Raw genomic sequence first — 20,969 nt, forward strand, 5'->3', positions numbered from 1 at the left:
TTTTTTCAGAAGGCTACAGCAGTAGATAACATACAGACAAAGCTGTTATAACATTGGGGGGCAAAATTAGGGTGGTTTAAAGAAGAAGGTAGTTTATAAGTTTCACACAGGAGTTTCAAGGTGAGTGGTCCAGGTGAGGACAGTTCAGCTCCACACAGTCACTCAAAGACACAGGTTTCTTTCATCAGGTTCCTCCACACGCTGGGGCTTGTCTTCATCTGCATGGTCAAGCCGAATCTCAGCCACACAAGAACGGGAAGGAGTGGATGTCCAGAACAAGTAATCCTTTCTCATAAGTAAGTGAAGTGTAAGTTGCACGCTTTACTTTTGCTCATGTTACGTTGGTGATAATAGTTACGTGATTACACTCAGCTTCAAGGATGGTCAGAAAGTATAATGTTAATTGGGCAACTGCTGCTTAAACTGTATCACTGTAGAAGAACAGGAGGATGGATTTTGCTAGACAATTAGCAGTCTCCACTACTAATGGTAACGCTGGAATTGACAGGACGAAAAGTGAGTTCTTGGAGTGCGTTCTGGAAAATCTTTGGTATCAGTTATTCATAAATGACTTAATATGGCTAAGCTGCTTTCAGGAAACTGAAATTTTATGCATTTTAATCCTGAGAAGAATTTGTTTAGTTAGTCCTGAAAAACCTCTCTTCCAATTTAGGATAGCTGACATGATGTAATCCCCATCTCTTTTTTTTACCAATTAATCAGAGATACAGTACTTGCCTGTTGCCCATGCGTCTGGTCAGTTGGTTGTGTATTCCAAAGCACAAAAACAAGGAGTTTTGCTTTGCTAAGTGTTAACATGATGGCAGACATAAATGACTTTCTGAGACATTCAGGCTGGGGTGTGAGTTTAAAGTATTGCTTGCTGAGGATGACCTTTTTGACACCAGCTGCTATTAAACATTCTTGCCTGGTCACTGTGTGTTCTTTAAGAGTTGTGTTAAATCTTCTCAAATGTGAGTTGATGGAATAGAGCCCTTTTGGGCCTCCTGGTGCATTTAAAGTGGTGTTTATGTTATGTCCTAAGTTGGCCAAATTATCGTTACTGAAAATATTAGCTTGTAGATGGAAAAATATGAAAAGTTAAGTATTTAGCTAACCTGGCCATTCAACCTGAATAGAATATTTTATTCTTTTTGGCCTCTCTTCATTCCCTGCCCATCTCCTCTGCTTCTCCTTCAACACCAACTTCAGAGACAACTTTGTTTTCTAATCAAGCTCATTATGTGCCATGATGTGGTTGGGGTGTTTGGAATGTATGCTGATATTGAAAGGGCAGGCTCAACAATTTTCTGGTAGGTCCTCGAACATTTTGTTATAAATAGGGGAATGAATGCTTGTTTGTTTTGTTTTTGAAGCTATTCTGGCCCTACTAGAGCCTTGTTACTTAAAATGTGGCATCAGCATCACCTGGGAGCTTATTAGATATGTAGAAGCTGAGACTGTATTCTAGACCTGCTGATCAGAATCTGTACGCAAAACACATTTCCAGATGATTCTACATACATTTAAGTTTGGGAGTCACTGTACTAGAAAATCAGACATCTGTTGAAGCCTGCTTATCTAGCGCCTTATGGGACTTTAATAAGACTACCTCAAATTGACTGGTCCATAGATAGACTATCTGAGTTGACTCTAGTCTCCTTGAGACTTTAGAAACACCATGGAGCCCCATGGGCCACCAGAAAATTGCGGTAGTTCCTTTCAGTTTAACCTAATCTAACAATCTGAATGAGCTGACAAAAATAGAATTGCAAAACACAGACTGGGAGAAAATATTAATTATACAGATCTCACAGAGGACTTCTATCTAGAATATAGAATAAATTCTGCAACTTGATAATAAGAAGGTAAATAATCCAATAAAAATGGGTAAAATATTTGTATAGACACTTTACAAAGAAGATATTTGAATGCCAATAAGCACATGAAAGATGCTGAACATCATTGGCAGAAAAATACAAATTGAAGTCACAGTAAGATTTGACTTGGGTTCCTACTAGAATGACTAAAATTGAAAGGACTGTCAATACTAAGTGTTGGAGAGGATGTGGAGCATACATACATTGCAACTGGGTACACCCTTCTTTGGAAAACATTTTGGTAGTTTCTTACAATGTTAAACACATGACCTAGCAATTCTACTTCTAGGTATTTACTGAAGAGACAAGAAAATACATGTCCAAACGAAGACTTGTACACAAACGTTCATAGTGGTTTTACATATATTAGCCCTGAACTGGAAAAAACCCAAATGTCCATCAACAGGTGAATCTATAAAGAAACTGTGGTATATCCATATAATGGAATACTACTCTGCTATAAAAAGGAATGAACTAGTAATTCATGCAACCATACGGATGAGTCACAAAAGCATTATAAAGAAAGAAGTTTTACCCCCAACAATTACACACTGTATAATCCCATTTACGTGAAATTCTAAAAAATGGACATCTTGTCTATAGTGGCAGAAAGAAGATTAGGGGTGATCTGAGGCTGGAAGTTCAGGAGGCTTGACTGTAAATGGGTACAAGAAAACTTTTTTTTTGGTGGAAGATTAGCCCTGAGCTAACATCTGCTGCCAATCCTCCTCTTTTGCTGAGGAAGACTTGCCCTGAGCTAACATCCATGCCCATCTTCCTCCACTTTATATGTGGGATGCCTATCACAGCATGGCTTGCCAAGCGGTGCCATGTCCACACTCAGGATCTGAACTGGCAAACCCCGGGGCTGCCAAAGCGGAACGTGTGTACTTAACCACTGCGCTATCAGGCCGGCCCCCACAAGAAAAATTTTGGAGTGATGGAAACATTCTGTTCACTCATTGCGGTAGTTACAAGGGTGTATTGTGTATAATTTGTCAAAACTCGTTGAATCATACACTTAAAATAGGTGCATTTTATTGTATGCAAATTACTAATCAATAAAGTTGACTCAAAACAAAATAAAACAAACCTAAACTAATTACCAAGATTCACACCTACCCTCCAGGGAAGTCAAATATCAGAGCAAGCCCTTACTACTCTAGTATTTTCTTTCTAGCATCTGGGGATTTCCCTTTTTTTCCCATGAACTTAAAAAAAAACCCAATCCAAAGATGATTATATTTTTTGTGGCATTTCTAGGCTTTTGCTGGCTGGGAAGAGTTTAAAGATTATTTTAGTCCATTATTTTTTTTTTAATTTAAAATTTCCATGAGTATTATGGAAGTATATAAGTAATGTAAATCTCTCCCCCTTCTCTCTTTACAACTTTTCAGTAAGGTCTCTTTCTTATTATTTTCTTGTGGAGTGCTGAGTCCTGTTTTAGTGGTGAGGGTGAAGCCAAAATTTTCCATAAGAAGGATAGGTGCATATGGCCCACAGTCAGCTGTCTGGAGACCTAAATGCTCAAGTCACAGATCACTCAGGACTCCTCCTAGAAGTGCCCTTCTAGAACTTTCTAGATGATTTGAAAACAATATACTTTCAATGAGGGCCCACTTCATTTCTTAAAAATCCACTATTGAGGGCATAATTTATAAACAGATTCTTGTGCTCCGTATTTGGTCTCACCATCCCCACCCATACTCTTTGCTCTTTAGAAGGCTTGCATTTCTCCTTGCATTTCTCTGAAGAAGCCCTCCATTCCTACCTCTGCATTTGTGCCCTTACTTTGATTTGGAATACTTGTTCCTTTTTATGCATTTGACGAAATTATGCTCAAATTTCCCTTTCTCCAGTAAGGTTTGCTAGCCAATCACAAGCAAAGTGTTGCCTTTATCTCTGCATTCTATAGCATCTTACATATAGTTCCACTAGAGATCTTAACCTGTTTTAGTAGTTTATTTAGATAGCTATTTCCCTTATGACACTGTGAACACCTGGAGGAAAGGAAATGCATTCTGCTTATCTTTGTTTCTCTATTGCCTAACACACATCTCGGCACAGAGGTAGCTCTTGATAAATCTGTGTTACTGAATAATAAAATTCATTTCAGAGCTTAGGATGAAGGAAGGGGTTGAATTTTTGATATAAACTAGTGTACTTTCTTGTAACCATAATGAAAGGTACATAACCTATTCCCCTATTTTTGTGTCAGAAACTCAGAGTAAAATTTCTGGTTAACAATTCTACAGCTTCTGGGTATTCTCTTGTTTACTCGTATCTACCTTAGTCCTATTTTAATCCTATTTGATCTTATTCTGCCTGTGTTTTTATTGTAAGCTATCTCAAATGTTTTTTAAGATGTAAAGACCTAAATAAAAACTAATGAATGCCAAGAGGCTGGATTCAGGGCTATGCCCTTGGGAACATCGTGGGACCAGAAGAGAAGGGAAGCAGTGCTCTTAATGTTTCTGAAGGAGAGGAGAACATTCATTTTTCATCCATCAGTAGCAGAGAGGAAACTCCCCAAATAATTTAAATCCTTAACTGGGACCACTTTAAGGAAAGGTATGGAGATTCTCTGATCTGTGTCGTATGTTGGTACATTATGTAGTCAAATTTGGATAATGTGATTCACATATTTTCCAGAAGGCTTTTAATTCAAGAATGCCTAATAAACTTAACAGCAGCAATTTTCAAGCATCACAATTTTTTAAAACTGTAAGGCAATTTTACATTTGCAATAAAATTGACTTTCTAAATGTCAAGGGGAAGGAAAAAAACTAGCAAATTAGAAGCTGAAATGAAGTCAACTCTCTAATCTTTATTTCTTTTCCTCTACTCTGTCTATCCGCATCCCTGTTTTCTCTCCCCACATTCTCTCTTTTCTATTAATTTCACTTCAACATGCATTTTCCGGTTTTCAAATACTTTTCTTTGGAGTGACTCAGGAACACATGGAATTTCTCTCCCTTCCTCAGAAACTTCCACACCATTGCCTATAAGCCCCATGAAAGATTCAACTGCTTGGTTCTTCACTTGGCTACTGGTCTAGAGGAATATATGTGGCTCAGAGGAGTCAGAGAAAGAAGGGCCTTTTTCTTCAGGGTTCCAAGATGTGAATTCAATTATATAATGAACCAAGTCTTTGAAAATCTATGCCTGGCATCTAAGTTCCTGTATCCTGAATTCCCAAAAACCAAACGTGTGTCGTCTGTTCCTTCATTCCACTCCTTATGAAACTTTTCTCCTTGTCCCACCTATTCCTAAGGAACACTGGTTTTGCTTAAATAATACACAAGAGTGTTACACAAATCTGGACTGGGTAGAAAGAGGAGCAGGGATGCCGGGAGGGGGCGGTCTGCAAAAGTAACTAAGAAGCTACCTGGAGTTCGCCGTGTCTTTATTACAGAGCTGCCTGGAGCTTTAATAGCAGCTCCTACATGGCAGCAGGTACAAGCCAACCTTCAGAGACTAGCATGATTTCCACTCCCCGGGACAGTCTGAAGATCTTCCCATGATTTAATTCCTTCTTATACCTTACATCCCAGGTCTGGGATGACAAACTACGGCCCATGGACCAAATTTTATGTTTTTATATGGTCCACAATTTAAGAATGGCTTTTACATTTTTAAATGGTTGACCAAAAAATTAAAAGAAGAATACTTTGTGACACATGAAAAATGTTGTGAAATTCCAGTTTCAGTGTCTATAAATGAAATCTTTTTGGAACGTTCTTTTACATATTGTCCACAGTTTCTTTCATGCCATAATGGCAGAGTTGAGTAGTTGGGACAGAGGCTAATGGCCCACAAAGCCTAAGATATTTACTGTATCATTTTTTACAGAAAACATTTGCTGACCCTGGGACTAGTGTTTCTCTCTGCTCCTGTACTCCCTTGTCTGTGTGGGCTGTTTCCGAATTGTTCCAGGACATCCTGGATGTATAGGCCCATGCTTCCACTGGAATAAATTTCTTTCCCAACAAATCTTTATATATTTTTGAGGACCTTTACCGAGTTTTGGGGGAGGGACGTACTTGCCATTTTGCTTACTATGGCCCTTTTCTCCTCTTTCTTCTTCCTTTTATTTTCCTCTCCATCTGGAAATTTCCAAGAATTTCCTCTAGGTCACTTCCACGCACTCTCAGGTTCCCTGTGGGTCTCAGTGTCTACCCTCGGCAGACTTTTTGAGGAGTTGTTTCCAAACAAAGCTGTGCTGTGTTGTCCCTGAAAAAGAATTCTGGTGAACGCAGTTTTCTCCACTTTAGTACTATGGGACAACAACAGTTCTCTAGAGATTTAGCTGAAGCTCAGAGCCTTCTCTAGGTGCTAATGACTTTGCTTTTCAATACTCTTAAACTGGATCTCAGTTGAATCATAAAGTCTCTTCACAGTGCACTTTATCCACGCATTCTTTCTGACATCAGACCTCTGGATGGTCTTTCAACTTTAATCCTCTTGCCTATGTCAATGAAAGAAGAGATCAGAGGCTGTTCTTTCAAATGGTTTCAGCTACTTAAACTCATAATTATAGCAGCCTGATTTTTATTGTACAATGCTTAGCGATTTAGATTTTAATCAAAACATCACACTCAGAACTTTAGTTAGAATGGTGCGCCAGTGATCTATTGTTGCATGGAAAGATTGCCTAGTGAGTAGCTGGGATTATTAAAATCCATAGCGATGTCAGAAATTCTGGCCAGAGTCCTAATTGAGAGTGATTAGAGGATATTTATCAAACTCTTCTGAAGGCTGCTCTTTGTTCTCCTAGTCATGGTTTTAGAAGAGTTCTTCTTGGGATTATAGTTACTGATAGCAAAATGTGTGTATAAAACATATAACATTTTATTTCTTTCAGCATATAAAAGGAGAAATATAGCAAAAATATTTGCATATCGCCATATGTTTCTGGTCAAGGTAGAGTTGTAAATTTTGTTCCAAACTTGTGGGAATGATAGATAAAATGTAAAAGACATAGATGGGCTCAAAATCTAGAGGAACATCTCCAAGGGCATAAAATCAAATGTTTTATCGAGGTTCAAAGTGTAGATTCTCTGGGCTTTGGGTGAACATGCATATAGGAACTGTATGGAGCTTACTGTTTAACATCTCTTGCTCTGGAAATGAGACAGAAAGAGGCTATTGTGGGCCTATGACTAATAGGAATCTGGGAGCCTGGGGATTTGGGATTCAGCCTCATCAATAGCAGTTGAACAAGCCTCCCACTGGCTCAGTAAGAGAACTGGATTTGCTATATTTCCCCAAATCACTCTGGGGTAAGGACTTTGAATCATCAATATAAGCCCACCTGGAATGGAGTGGAGGGGAGAGAGAGAGAGTGTGAATGCAAAGGTCCCCCCTCAAAAATACTGTCTTAAGGAGAAGATCCAAGATGGCACCGTGAGTAGTCCTCTTTGTCTCTCCCCCTTCGAGTCTACAATTATTTGGACACTTATCGCTTGACAAAGGATATCCAGACAGCATCTCAGGACGTCTGAGATACCCACGCGACTATACATTGGAAGGCGGACGGACTTTCCTCCGGGAGGATGTGGAAATAGGTGAAAACTCTCCGACCCCGACTGAGCAGCCTAGTACCCGCAAGTGGCTTTCTTCCAACGGATGCCCCCAGAGGATCTACACACATCTAGGGCAGGAGCGAGCACACAACAGAGGAGCGACGGTGGAAACAGGTGACCAGAACCCTACCTAAATCCCCTGCAATTGCTCCTAAACGCAAAGGGAAACTTTGGAGTTGCACACCTGAGCCCACGGGGAGAGTCTCTCCCTGCCATTGGCGGGGAGACCCCACCTGGTGTTCGCAGCGCCCGGAGGGTCCCAGAGAGAGTCGCTGAGGGTACGGAGGTCTCCCAGCTGCCGTTGCCTGCCCCGTGGGACTAGGGATTGCCAGAGATCTCGGAGAGGACTGGGACTGGGGGAAGTTTCAAAGGCCGGCTCTGCGACCCAGAGGGGAAGCGCCGGAGTTCCCCCCGGGCAGCAGACAAAACTCTCTGTCTCCCATTAGCAGAGGGGCCACGCCCAGCATTCACGGCTCCAGGAGAGTCCCGGAGAGAATCCCAGAGGGCGGGGTGACCCCCAGCTGCCATTGCCCGCCCCGTGGGACTAGGGATAGCCGGAGATCTCAGAGAGGACTGGGGCTGGGGGGAGTTCCAGAGACCCAGCTCCGTAGCCTAGGGGGAAACCCTACAGGCTCACAGCAGCCTTAGGGAAAGCCTCTGCACAGCACCAGTAGAAGGCACCCAGCTGGCAGCCACAAGGCTGGAAGACCCCAGGGCAAAAGCAGCATAGCTAGGTGAACTAACCACAGACTGTAGAAGATGCCAATAGCTCTCCTGCGACCCATAGAGGACAAGTGAGATTTTGTGGGTGCCGACAGCAACGGAGCGACCAATATAAGTGATCCCACCCCTGGCCACTGGAAAAGCCCATAACACCGTTGCAGACCCCAAGGAGGGAGCACATCTAGGTGGGCTGCAACAGTAGGCACCAGCAGCCTGAAGCCCCCCTGTGACGGCCCCCACGACAGAGGAGGGAATCCAAAGGACCACTGTGGCTACGAGGAGGGGCCCAGGCCCAGCTAGCAACTGTGGACAGGGTTCCTGGTTGGTGCAGTATAAACAGCTGCTCCCTCACCGCAGCAGCTGAAACAAGTGAAAGGAGCAACTAAACTCTATCTCCATGCGGAGGCACAAATCAACAACATCAAGCAATATGAAAAAATACATTAAATCTCCAGAACAGAAAGAAAGTAACAAATACACAGAAAACAATCCCAAAGAAAATGAGATATATAACCTAAATGATGATGACTTCAAAACAGCCATCATTAAAATACTCACTGAGTTAAGAGAGAATTCTGACCGACAACTCAACGAGTTCAGGAGCTATGTCACAAAAGAGTTTGATATGATAAAGAAGAACCAAACAGAAATATTGGAAATGAAGAACACAATAGAGGAGATTAAGAAAAATCTAGATGCTCTGAACAGTAGGGCCGATAATATGGAGGAAAGAATTAGCAATTTGGAAGATGGCAATATAGAATTGCTGCAGGCAGAGGAGGAGAGAGAAGCAAGACTAAAAAGAAATGAAGAAACTCTCCGAGAATTATCAGACACAATTAGGAGATGCAACGTAAGGATTATAGGTATACCAGAGGGAGAAGAGAAGGAGAAAGGGGCAGAAAGCCTATTCAAAGAAATAATGGCTGAGAACTTCCCAAATCTGGTGAGAGAGATGGATCTTCAGGTGACAGACGCCAATAGATCTCCAAACTTTATCAATGCAAGAAGACCAACTCCATGGCATATAGTAGTGAAGCTAGCAAAAGTCAACGACAAGGAGAAAATACTAAGGACAGCCAGGCAAAAGAAACTAACCTACAAAGGAACCCCCATCAGGCTATCAGCAGATTTCTCAGCAGAAACTTTACAGGCTAGAAGAGAGTGGAATGATATATTCAAAAATATGAAGGACAAAAATCTACAGCCGAGAATTCTCTACCCAGCGAAAATATCCTTCAAATACGATGGAGAAATAAAAACTTTCCAAGATAAACAAAAATTAAGGGAGTTCATTGCCACAAAACCTCCTCTTCAGGAAATCCTCAGGAAAACCCTCATTCCTGAAAAATCCAAAAAAGGAAAGGGGCTACAAAACCAAGAGCAGAGGAGATAAGTAGAAGGACAACAACAGAGAGTAGCAGCTCTACATCAGAACAGATTAAACCATGGGACGAGAAACAAAGGAAATTGAAGAAAACCGGAAAACAAGACACAAAATGGTAGTGGTAGGCCCCCACATCTGAATAATCACTCTAAATGTAAATGGATTGAACTCCCCAATCAAAAGACACAGAGTGGCAGGATGGATCAAAGAACAAGATCCAACAATGTGCTGCCTCCAGGAAACACACCTCAGCCCCAAAGACAAACACAGACTCAGAGTGAAGGGATGGAGAACAATACTCCAAGCTAATAATGAACAAAAGAAAGCAGGTGTCACTATACTAATATCAGACAAGGTAGATTTCAAAGCAAAACAGATAAAGAAAGACAAAGAGGGACAGTATATAATGATAAAAGGGACTCTCCACCAAGAAGACATAACACTTATAAATATATACGCACCCAACACAGGAGCACCAAAATTTGTAAAGCAACTCTTAATAGAACTAAAAGAAGACATCAACAACAATACAATAATAGTAGGGGACCTCAACACACCATTAACACCAATGGACAGAACATCCAGACAGAAAATCAACAAGGAAATAATAGAATTAAATGAAAAATTAGACCAGATGGACTTAATAGATATATATAGAACACTTCATCCAAAAACAGCAGGTTACACATTCTTCTCAAGTGCACATGGAACATTCTCAAGGATTGACCATATTTTGGGAAACAAAGCAAACATCAATAAATACAAGAGAGTTGAAATAATATCAAGCATCTTTTCTGATCATAATGCTATTAAACTAGAAATCAACTACAAGAAAAAAGCAGAGAAAGGTGCAAAAATGTGGAGAGTAAACAACACGCTTCTCAACAAACAATGGGTCATTGAAGAAATTAAAGAAGAAATCAAATTTTATCTGGAGACAAATGAAAATGAGAACACGACATACCAAATCATTTGGGATGCAGCAAAAGCAGTCCTAAGAGGGAAATTCATCGCAATACAGGCTCACCTCACTAAACAAGAAAAAGCTCACATAAGCAACCTCAAACGACACCTAACAGAACTAGAAAAAGAAGAACAAACAAAGCCCAGAGTCAGTAGAAGGAGGGAAATAATAAAAATAAGAGCAGAAATAAACGATATTGAAACAAAAAAGACAATAGAAAGGATCAATGAAACAAAGAGTTGGTTCTTCGAAAGAATTAACAAAATTGACAAACCCCTAGCCAGACTCACCAAGAAAAGAAGAGAGAAATCGCAAATTAATAAAATTAGGAATGACAGAGGAGAAATCACAACAGATACCAATGAAATACAAGAGATCATAAGAGAATACTATGAAAAACTATATGCCAACAAATTGAACAACCTGGAAGAAATGGACAAATTCCTAGATTCCTACAATCTCCCCAAACTGAATCAGGAAGAAATGGAGAATCTGAATAGGCCAATCACAAGTAAGGAAATAGAAACAGTAATCAAAAACCTCCCCAAAAATAAGAGTCCAGGACCAGACGGCTTCTCTGGAGAATTCTACCAAACATTCAAAGAAGACTTAATACCTATTCTCCTCAAACTGTTCCAGAAAATTGAGAGAGATGGAGAACTCCCTAACACATTCTATGAAGCCAACATCACTCTGATCCCCAAACCTGACAAGGACAACACAAAGAAGGAGAACTACAGGCCGATATCACTGATGAACATAGATGCAAAAATCCTCAACAAAATTTTGGCAAACCGAATACAGCAGTACATCAAAAAGATTATACACCATGATCAAGTGGGATTTATACTAGGGACACAGGGATGGTTCAACATCCGCAAGTCAATCAACTTGATACACTACATCAACAAAATGAAAAACAAAAACCACATGATCATCTCAATAGATGCAGAGAAAGCATTTGACAAGATCCAACACCCATTTATGATAAAAACCCTCAGTAAAATGGGTATAGAAGGAAAGTACCTCAACATAATAAAGGCCATATATGATAGACCCACAGCCAACATCATACTCAATGGACAAAAACTGAAAGCCATCCCTCTGAGGACAGGAACAAGACAAGGGTGCCCACTTTCACCATTCCTATTCAACATAGTACTGGAGGTGCTGGCCAGAGCAATTTGGCAGGAAAAAGAAATAAAAGGAATCCACATAGGTAACGAAGAAGTAAAACTCTCGCTGTTTGCAGATGACATGATCTTATCTATAGAAAACCCCAAAGAATCCATAGAAAAACTATTAGAAATAATCAACAACTACAGCAAAGTAGCAGGGTATAAAATTAACGTGCATAAATCAGTAGCATTTCTATACACTAACAATGAACTAACAGAAAAAGAACTCAAGAACTCAATCCCATTCACAATCACAACGAAAAGAATGAAATACCTTGGGATAAACTTAACCAAGGAAGTGAAGGATCTATACAATGAAAACTACAAGACTTTCTTGAAAGAAATTGACGATGACATAAAGAGATGGAAAGACATTCCTTGCACATGGATTGGAAGAATAAACATAGTTAAAATGTCCATACTACCTAAAGCAATCTACAGATTCAATGCTATCCCAATCAGAATCCCAAGAACATTCTTCACAGAAATTGAACAAACAATCCTAAAATTCATATGGGGCAACAAAAGACCGCGAATTGCTAAAGCAATCCTGAGCAAAAACAAAGCCGGCGGAATCACAATCCCCGATTTCAAAACATACTACAAAGCTACAGTGCTCAAAACAGCATGGTACTGGTACAAAAACAGGTCCACAGATCAATGGAACAGAATTGAAAGCCCAGAGATAAAACCACACATCTATGGACAGCTAATCTTCGACAAAGGAGCAGAGGGCCTAATGGAGAAAAGAAAGTCTCTTCAACAAATGGTGCTGGGAAAACTGGACAGCCACATGCAAAAGATTGAAAATTGACCATTCTTTTTCACCACACACCAAAATAAACTCAAAATGGATCAAAGACCTAAAGATTAGGCCTGAGACAATAAGTCTTTTGGAAGAGAATATAGGCAGTACACTCTTTGACATCAGTTTCAAAAGAATCTTTTCGGACACTGTAACTCCTCAGTTGAGGGAAACAATAGAAAGAATAAACAAATGGGACTTCATCAGACTAAAGAGCTTCTTCAAGGCAAGGGAAAACAGGATTGAAACAAAAAAACAGCTCACTAATTGGGAAAAAATATTTACAAGCCACTTATCCGACAAAGGGTTAATCTCCATAATATACAAAGAACTCACACTGATTAGCAACAAAAAAACAAACAACCCGATCAAAAAATGGGCAGAGGACATGAACAGACATTTTTCAAAAGAAGATATGAATATGGCCAATAGACACATGAAAAGATGTTCATCATCGCTAATCATCAGGGAAATGCAAATCAAAACTACACTAAGATATCACCTTACACCCGTTAGATTGGCAAAAACATCCAAAACCAAGAGTGACAAATGTTGGAGAGGATGTGGAGAAAAAGGAACCCTCATACACTGTTGGTGGGAATGCAAACTGGTACAGCCACTATGGAAAACAGTATGGAGATTTCTCAAAAAGTTAAAAATAGAAATACCCTATGACCCAGCCATCCCATTACTGGGTATCTATCCTAAGAACCTGATATCAGAAATCTCAAGAGTCCGTTGAACCCCTATGTTCATCGCAGCATTATTTACAATAGCCAAGACGTGGAACCAGCCCACATGCCCAGAAACTGATGATTGGATAAAGAAGATGTGGTATATATACACAATGGAATACTACTCAGCCATAAAAAAAGACAAAATTGGCCCATTCACAACAACGTGGATGGACCTCGAGGGTATTATGTTAAGCGAAATAAGCCAGTCAGAGAAAGACGAACTCTATATGACTCCACTCATAGGTGGAAGTTAGTATATTGATAAGGAGATCTGATCGGTGGTTACCAGGGAAAAGAGGGGGTGGGGGGAGGGCACAGAGGGGGAAGTGGTGTATCCACAACATGACTAACAAAAATGTACAACTGAAATCTCACAAGGTTGTAATCTATCATAACATTAATAAAAAAAAAAATACTGTCTTAAAATTCTACAACAAATGAAAAAATTTTAAGCTAAGAATGAAGGTAAAATAAATCAACAATCACATGACAAAAAAATTAGCCCAGATGAAAAAAAAATAGCACAACAAATCCCAAAGCCATAAAGCAGATTTGACAATTTTGACTATGTAAAGATAAAAGAAAATTTGTATTACAAAAGTCATTGCATTGATAGTAGCAGTTAGGATTTGATTGCTAAAAGAGACTCATAGGACCCAAAATAATAGTGCACTCAAATCTACAGTTCATTGCAGGAAAATGATATAATACAGCAAGAGCATTAAAATAAGGATACGCAGCTAAGGGCAGCCTGCAGGCAGGGGTCTGGAGAAGCTACGTGCTAATTCCAACTGTACTCTGTCTGAAAGGCTGTACCAGATGCTCTTTATCTCCCAAAGCAGGAACAGTTGACACGTGCACAAAATATCTCAGACCCAGGGAGCCCCATATGGAGTCTCAGATGTGGCTTCTTTTACCTTGCTGGTCACCTAGGCCCACTACTTTCATGTCACCAGCCCCTGTATCACAGCTCTTCTAGGGGTCTTAATGAGAACAGGTACAAATCATCAGTCTCACTATGATCAATCAACAATGCTAATAAGCTGGTATAAACTACTCCAAAACTCACCTGGAACGCATGATTACAAAGCAACACCATTAATCAATTCATTTCATACTTTGACCAGGAGTCAATGTTGTGCAGATACTTCAGCAAAATATCTCAGGCTAAATTCCAGACCTGCAGGAATTAATCCTCACAACACAGCCACCATAAACAGTCAAAAGACAAATAATAAAGTAGGAAAATGAATTGCAACTTACATTGTAGATAAAAGAGCAATTTTCCTGACATATAAAGAATTTCTACAAATCGATATTGAAAAGACTAACAGCCCAATTGAAAAACAGTCAAAGGATATTAAGGGACACCTTACAGAAATGAAATCATTCTTAAACACATAAAAATAAGTGTGTGAAAAAATGTTCAATCTAATGGTAAGGAAAATGCATTTTGAAACTACTGAAATGTCATTTCTCACCTATCAAATTGGCAAGGGTCAGAAATTCTGAGTACCCATCATGTTGGGATGGCTATCGGCCAACCACTCTCTTCACAGTTGGGCAGTGAGTCCTTCCATGAAAGGGTATCCCAGCATCACACTTTACTGTCTACTCCAGTAAGACTCATTTGATGTGGGAGTTTTATATCCACAGACCCTTAAATCAGGAGTGATTTTCTCAATACATGAATCAGTCAGTGTCTTCCAATTGTACCCAGTTACCATCTTAATGTCTCTACTCCTTGCTTCTTGCATTCCAGGTATCATTGCACATGCTAATCCCTTCCCCTGGGATGCAAGAAATAACAATGCAAATAAAAATTGATGCAATAACTCAGTTCACCTTATTAACTATTGACTAATAAGAAAACTCCTTAATTTTAGGAAGTTAAAAGATGAAAAATATATATTCTGGATGAAAGCTACAAGATGAGTAGTGTTGAATGGGTGTGTGTGTGTGTGTAAATATTCTAAGTTCCCAGTTCTGATTGGGATAATGATAGAAATCTAAAGTACCTGAAATATTTTACTTAAAACCATTTGGCAATAAAGATCCTTGAAGAAGTATATGGGATTCATTCATTCATTCCTTCCTCAATATTTGTTCAATGTTTTTTCAAATAAATGTGCTAGACTTTGCGGGAGGATATCAATATAAACGAGACAATCAGGGGCCAGACCAATGGTGTGGTGGTTAAGCCTACACACTCTGCTTTGGTGGCCTGGGGTTCACCGGTTCAGATCCTGGGTGTGGCCCTAGCACCGCCTTTGCCATGCTGCGATGGCATGCTGTGTAACATAGAAGAAGATTGGCACCGGTGTTAGCTCAGCAACAATCTTCCTCAAGAAAAAGGGGAATATTGGCAACAGATGTTAGCTTAGGGCCAATCTTCCTCACACACACAAGAAAAGAGAGATTCTTTTTGCAAGCATCTTATGCTGTTGTCTGTAAGGAAAGTAAAATGCAGACATGAATAACCTGGAACAGGGGTTGGAAAAGTTCTGTGAAGAGCCAAATATGAAATATTTTAGGCTTTGCCAGCCACATGGCCTCTGTTGGAACTATTCAACACTGCTTTTGCAGTGCAAATGCAGCTACAGGACTCTATGTAAACAAATGGGTGTAGCTGTGTTCCAATAAAACTTTATTTGTAAACAGATGGTGGGCTGGGTTTGACACATGAGCCTTCATTTGATCATACCTGAAAGGTATAAAGTAATAAATTTATTTGAGAAATTCCAGTAAATGGGAATTTGGAAGAGGGAAAGCTTGCATCTAGCTAGCAATCATCTAAGAGGACTTCACTGGGGTGATGATACTTAATCTGGAAACTTACCGTTTGGTGGAATATCAACTTGGGGGTATGGTAGGGAGAAAGGTGAGTGCGAGGCAGCAAGGATACTCTTAGTAGAGGGAAAGATGTGAGCAGAAGCACAGTGGAGTTGGTTAGCAAGTGAGTGTGCAGTAACAACTCAGTTTGGTTTAAGAATAGTGTGCATTAAGTGGAGTAATAGGAACATAGCTGGGAAGGAAATTTTGGGCAGGAACAAGAAAGACTTTACAATCAGGCAGAGGAGAATGAATTTATTATGAAGTCAACTTGGGTGAGTTGATGGTGGGCCATTGAGTCAGAAGATGGCATGGTCAGTCATGCCTTAGGAAAGTTAATCTGGTGTTCTGGGGACCTGAAACTTAAACAGTTAGGGGGTACTCTTCAAGAAAAAGAATTCATCATTATGAATTTGACATTAAGTGCAGGCCTTGAAGGGGTTCATGTAAGTGTTGGGACCTGAAATCTAAGTTTCACTAGCCTCCTGGAAAATCCACCTCTGTGGGTGGTCCCGTGGGATGGCTACAACAGTAGTCTTGGTGAGAGATAACAAGGACTTGATGTGGAAATGGCAGAGGAAATTGGAAAGAAGGGACAAGCATCAGGCTCTACAGAGGTAAAAGTGCAGGGCTTGGCAACTGGGAAACTAAAAATACACAGATTTACACCGTCTGCTTGAGGCAAAGAAGAGGAGGAGACAAAGATGGACCTGAGATTTACAGTTTAGAAGTGACAGGAAGGATGCTATGACATCAACAGAGAAAGATAGCAGAAGAGGAGGTGGAGGTTTTCAAACGAAGAGGATGCAATCAGTTTTGAACAGAGTGAGTTTGAGATTGTCTAGGTAAAATTACCCAGTAGGTCGTTGAAAATGTAAAATTAGAGATGGGGAAAGAAGTCTGCATTCAGGGGTCATGTACATCAACACGAGTGTTGGGAGATTATCAAGGGAGAGGATGCAGAGAGATCTGAAGTCTTTGGATGGAGTGGCCTCCTCGTTTGGTAAAGGTTAGAATGGAAAAACGCTGCCTATAGAACTGAAATGCTACCTGGATGTTATTATTTGCTTTCGGGCTGCCAAATTTTTTTACGAATATCCCTTAACTTAGCAGATTATTTGGAATGAAACTACTTCTTTTTATGCTACTTTATTATCCATTAGAAGTTATAGGTACTGCCCTGAAATTTAACATTTAAATAAATTATTTATATTCATTCTGACTTTAAACACCTATTTCTTAAGATGACATTCACTGTGCTTTTTAGTCTCGTTTCATGAAGCTACGAAAATTTATGAAGTATACGCCCCCTCTCCTGACAGATAACCTTTAAATCTGTCTTACTTCCCTAGTATTTACAACTACTCTACCTCAGAAGGGGTCAAACCTCTAGAACTGAAAGGAAAGAACTCCTTTTGAGAGGCATGTAATTACAAGTAATAGTTATACTCTTTTACCGTAACTACTATTCCATTTTGGAGCTTCCATCTGCCCCTTCATGATTCCCTCCGACACTAGCAGGGTCTAAGAAGTCGGGCACAAGATTCTGGAAAAAAATACACCTACTTGTTGTGAACATTTGTTTAATTATTTGGTCTCAAATGGCTGCTCCAAGAAACCAGGATCTTTGGGATGTTGATATTTATCCAATTCGTCATCTTTCCTTCGTTAAGAAACTCAGTTATAATATACATTATATTTTTTCCCTATTGTTGTGTTTCTATGTTATTTTTTTCATGAGTTCTCCCAGTAATTATTTTCACTGAGTATTTCAAGAAGTACATACCCCTTCCCAGCATTCTTGAGATTATTTGAAACATAGGGCAGTACCTTTGCCAGAGAGTTTATTAGAAAAAATACTGTAAAACTGTGGTTTCCAGCCTGTTTCTTTATCAGAATCACCTGGGAGACTAAAAATACATAGATTTAGAGCTGCAACCATCAACACTTTGCACCTTTTCTTGGGTTGGCATGCAATGCTTTCCTTCTTCTTTCTTTCCCTGTGTTTTTGCGAGATATTTCGTCTTTTCATATGGCTCAAAATATCATTTACATTCTGATGACCCCCAGATTTGTCTCCAGTTCAGTTCTTTTACCTGAATACAACTACATGCTTGGCATTTCCACTTGGATGATTCACTTATGTGCTAAATTTGACATGTCCTGAATTCTTCCTTCTCCGCCTAACTCAACCTGGTTTTCTCCATATCTTTTCGTTATCAGGGAATAGCCACCGGACATATAGATATGTAGGAACCACCCTTGAGTCCTTCTCCCACACGCCATCCCTGCTCTACACCAATCATTAGCAATTCTTGTAGATTCTTTTTAAAATATAGCTGGAAGCTCTCCATTTCCACTGCCATCAACATCATCCAAACTTCGACGGTCTCTCATGTGGACTAATGCAATAATCTCCTAATTGGATTCCCTGATTCACTCTTGCCTCTTCCATCCAACGGTCAGTGAGTTCCAACCTGGTTATATATCGGATTCACTTGAAAACATACGTACAAACTGCTGGTGCATGGGTCTCACCCCAGAGGTTCTGATTTAATTGGTCTAGGGGTGTGGCCTGGGTATGAGGGATTTAAATAATTTCCCGGAGTAATTATAACGTGCAAGCAAAGTTGAGAATCACTTCTCCATTCCACATACTGCATGGAGAGCCAAATCCTTAATACTTAAGTAAGTGTGCTTAAAACCACTCTGTGTCCTCCCATTGACCTCAAACACTCATATTAACATCCCTACACCATTGCATCTGCTGATCTTTCTGACTAATGATGCATCCCTGTCTCTTCACTTACCTTACTCTGCCTCACTTCTGGGTTCAGCTTCATCCCTTTCCAAGTACACCATTCCATGCAATGAATCTTGGACATGGCTAGGTACACGTTACTTGTTGGTTACTCTTCTACAAAGCAATCCCATTTCATCTTTCAAAAACAATTTGAATTGGAAAGACCCCATTCTTCTATACCTATCTCTACTCCCACTTTGTGGTTAGGAATGTGACCCGAGATCTGCTTCTCAGAATACTCCATCAGTCTCCATCAGCACCTTTTCTGAGAGTTTTTGGCTGGGAATATCAGCGGATGGGAACCGCTGGAGTTGTGAACCTGCTGCTGCCCTCTCCTGGCTGCATGCGGAGAGCCACCTCCAGTAGGAGAGAAAGTGACCAACTTGTCAAGAAAAGAGAAGCCTTGAGATGCAGGGTGCTCCACTTACATGATCTCATTTAATCCTCACAATAATCCATTAGATTATCTATTGCTATCCCCATTTTGCCGATGAGAAAAATGAACTCCAGAGAAATTAATTAATATGCTTACGTATTACTATTTGAGTGAGAATTTCATTTTAGATGTAGGAAATATTAGTTTATAAAAATCACTTTCTGAAGTATCTTTACAATATTAATTCTCTCCACCAAAGAATAAGTTTATTTGAATATTCCATATCAATATGCAAAAATCAGTCTTAAGACTGTGCATAATTATTTTCTAACTCTTCAACAAACAGGATACACATTTTTGTATAAAAGTTTAGTGATGGTGGTTGTTAGGAGATTTATCAATGGCTCTGAATGCTTTGGCTCTGATGGATTATGTCAGTTAAGACAATGCTTCTCAAAACTTAATATGAATAAGAATCACCTGGAATCTTGTTTCAATGCAGCTGCTGATTTAATAGGACTGGGATGGCTCTGAAACTCTGCATTTCTAACAAGCTCCCAAGTGATGCTCATTCTGCTGGTGTCTGCACCATTCTTTGAGTAGCAAAGAGTTAGAATATCAGTGATGTAAATTACATTTATTGCACCAATATCCCAGCCTTCGGAAAGCCTATACTCTAAATTGTAATCATATTCAACTGAATACCACACACAATTCATTGATACTTAGAAGAAAAAAACCTATATCAGACTTGGTGTTCCTGTGATTGAATTACATACACACTGTACTGTCAATCTGGGGACAGATTGGAGAAAACATCTACGACTCTTCTGGAATTCTGGGTGAGGAATAAGTTCTTAGAGAATAGTAAACTGAGGCTCTGGTGATGGGGAGGCTTCAGGAAGAATAGAAATGATGGAAATGAAGAATCCATAGAAAGGAGCTATTGTTACTTAAAATGTAAGTTATCCCGAATGTCAAACATAATACACAAGCGTCAGAAATAAATGTCTCTTGCTATTAACATAGAACCATCTTTGGTAAATAGAAGCCTTTACACTTAACATTTTCAAACAGTTCTTTTCTTTTTTTAAAAAAAGAGAGAGGATGTCTTATTTCTCTGTCTATCTTTTGAGCTGGTTTCTTAGGAAAAACAATTCATTTCTCAGTCTGTAAATAAACTAACTTCAGCGCTGAGAAGAATTCAGATTTCTGAAGAGTTGAATACCCTGGAGTCTCTCTGCCAAATATGCTATGTGAAAAAATATTCAGTGCCAGTAGGTACATAACAAAATTAATGAAGTATAATGTATCTTGAGAATTCACAAACCAGGTTTTAGAATAGTTTTACCTTGGGAAAGGCCATACTCTTAAAACCAGTAACATTCTCCTTATAGCTGAGCTCATGAGACAGCAATATTCCTTTTGTTTTGGGGGCAGCATTATCAGTATGAGGCTGTGGGGGTGAGGATGAAGAAGGCAGTACAGAATAATTATTTCAGCATGTTTTGTAAAACGTGAAGAGAAGTTTTTTGTATGAATAGGATTGAGGGGAATTTTGAAGGTAGTAGCAGATATATGTAAGTGAAAGGGATCAATGTAAATTAAGCCTAGAAAAGGAGCTTGCTAGGCAGTCCTCAGTTATTTCCAATATTTCAAAAAAGCCTAAAGGAAATTCTTTGGTGATTAGGAAATAGGG

The sequence above is a fragment of the Equus przewalskii genome, chromosome 15 (assembly GCF_037783145.1).
Source record: "Equus przewalskii isolate Varuska chromosome 15, EquPr2, whole genome shotgun sequence".
Classification (NCBI taxonomy): domain Eukaryota; kingdom Metazoa; phylum Chordata; class Mammalia; order Perissodactyla; family Equidae; genus Equus; species Equus przewalskii.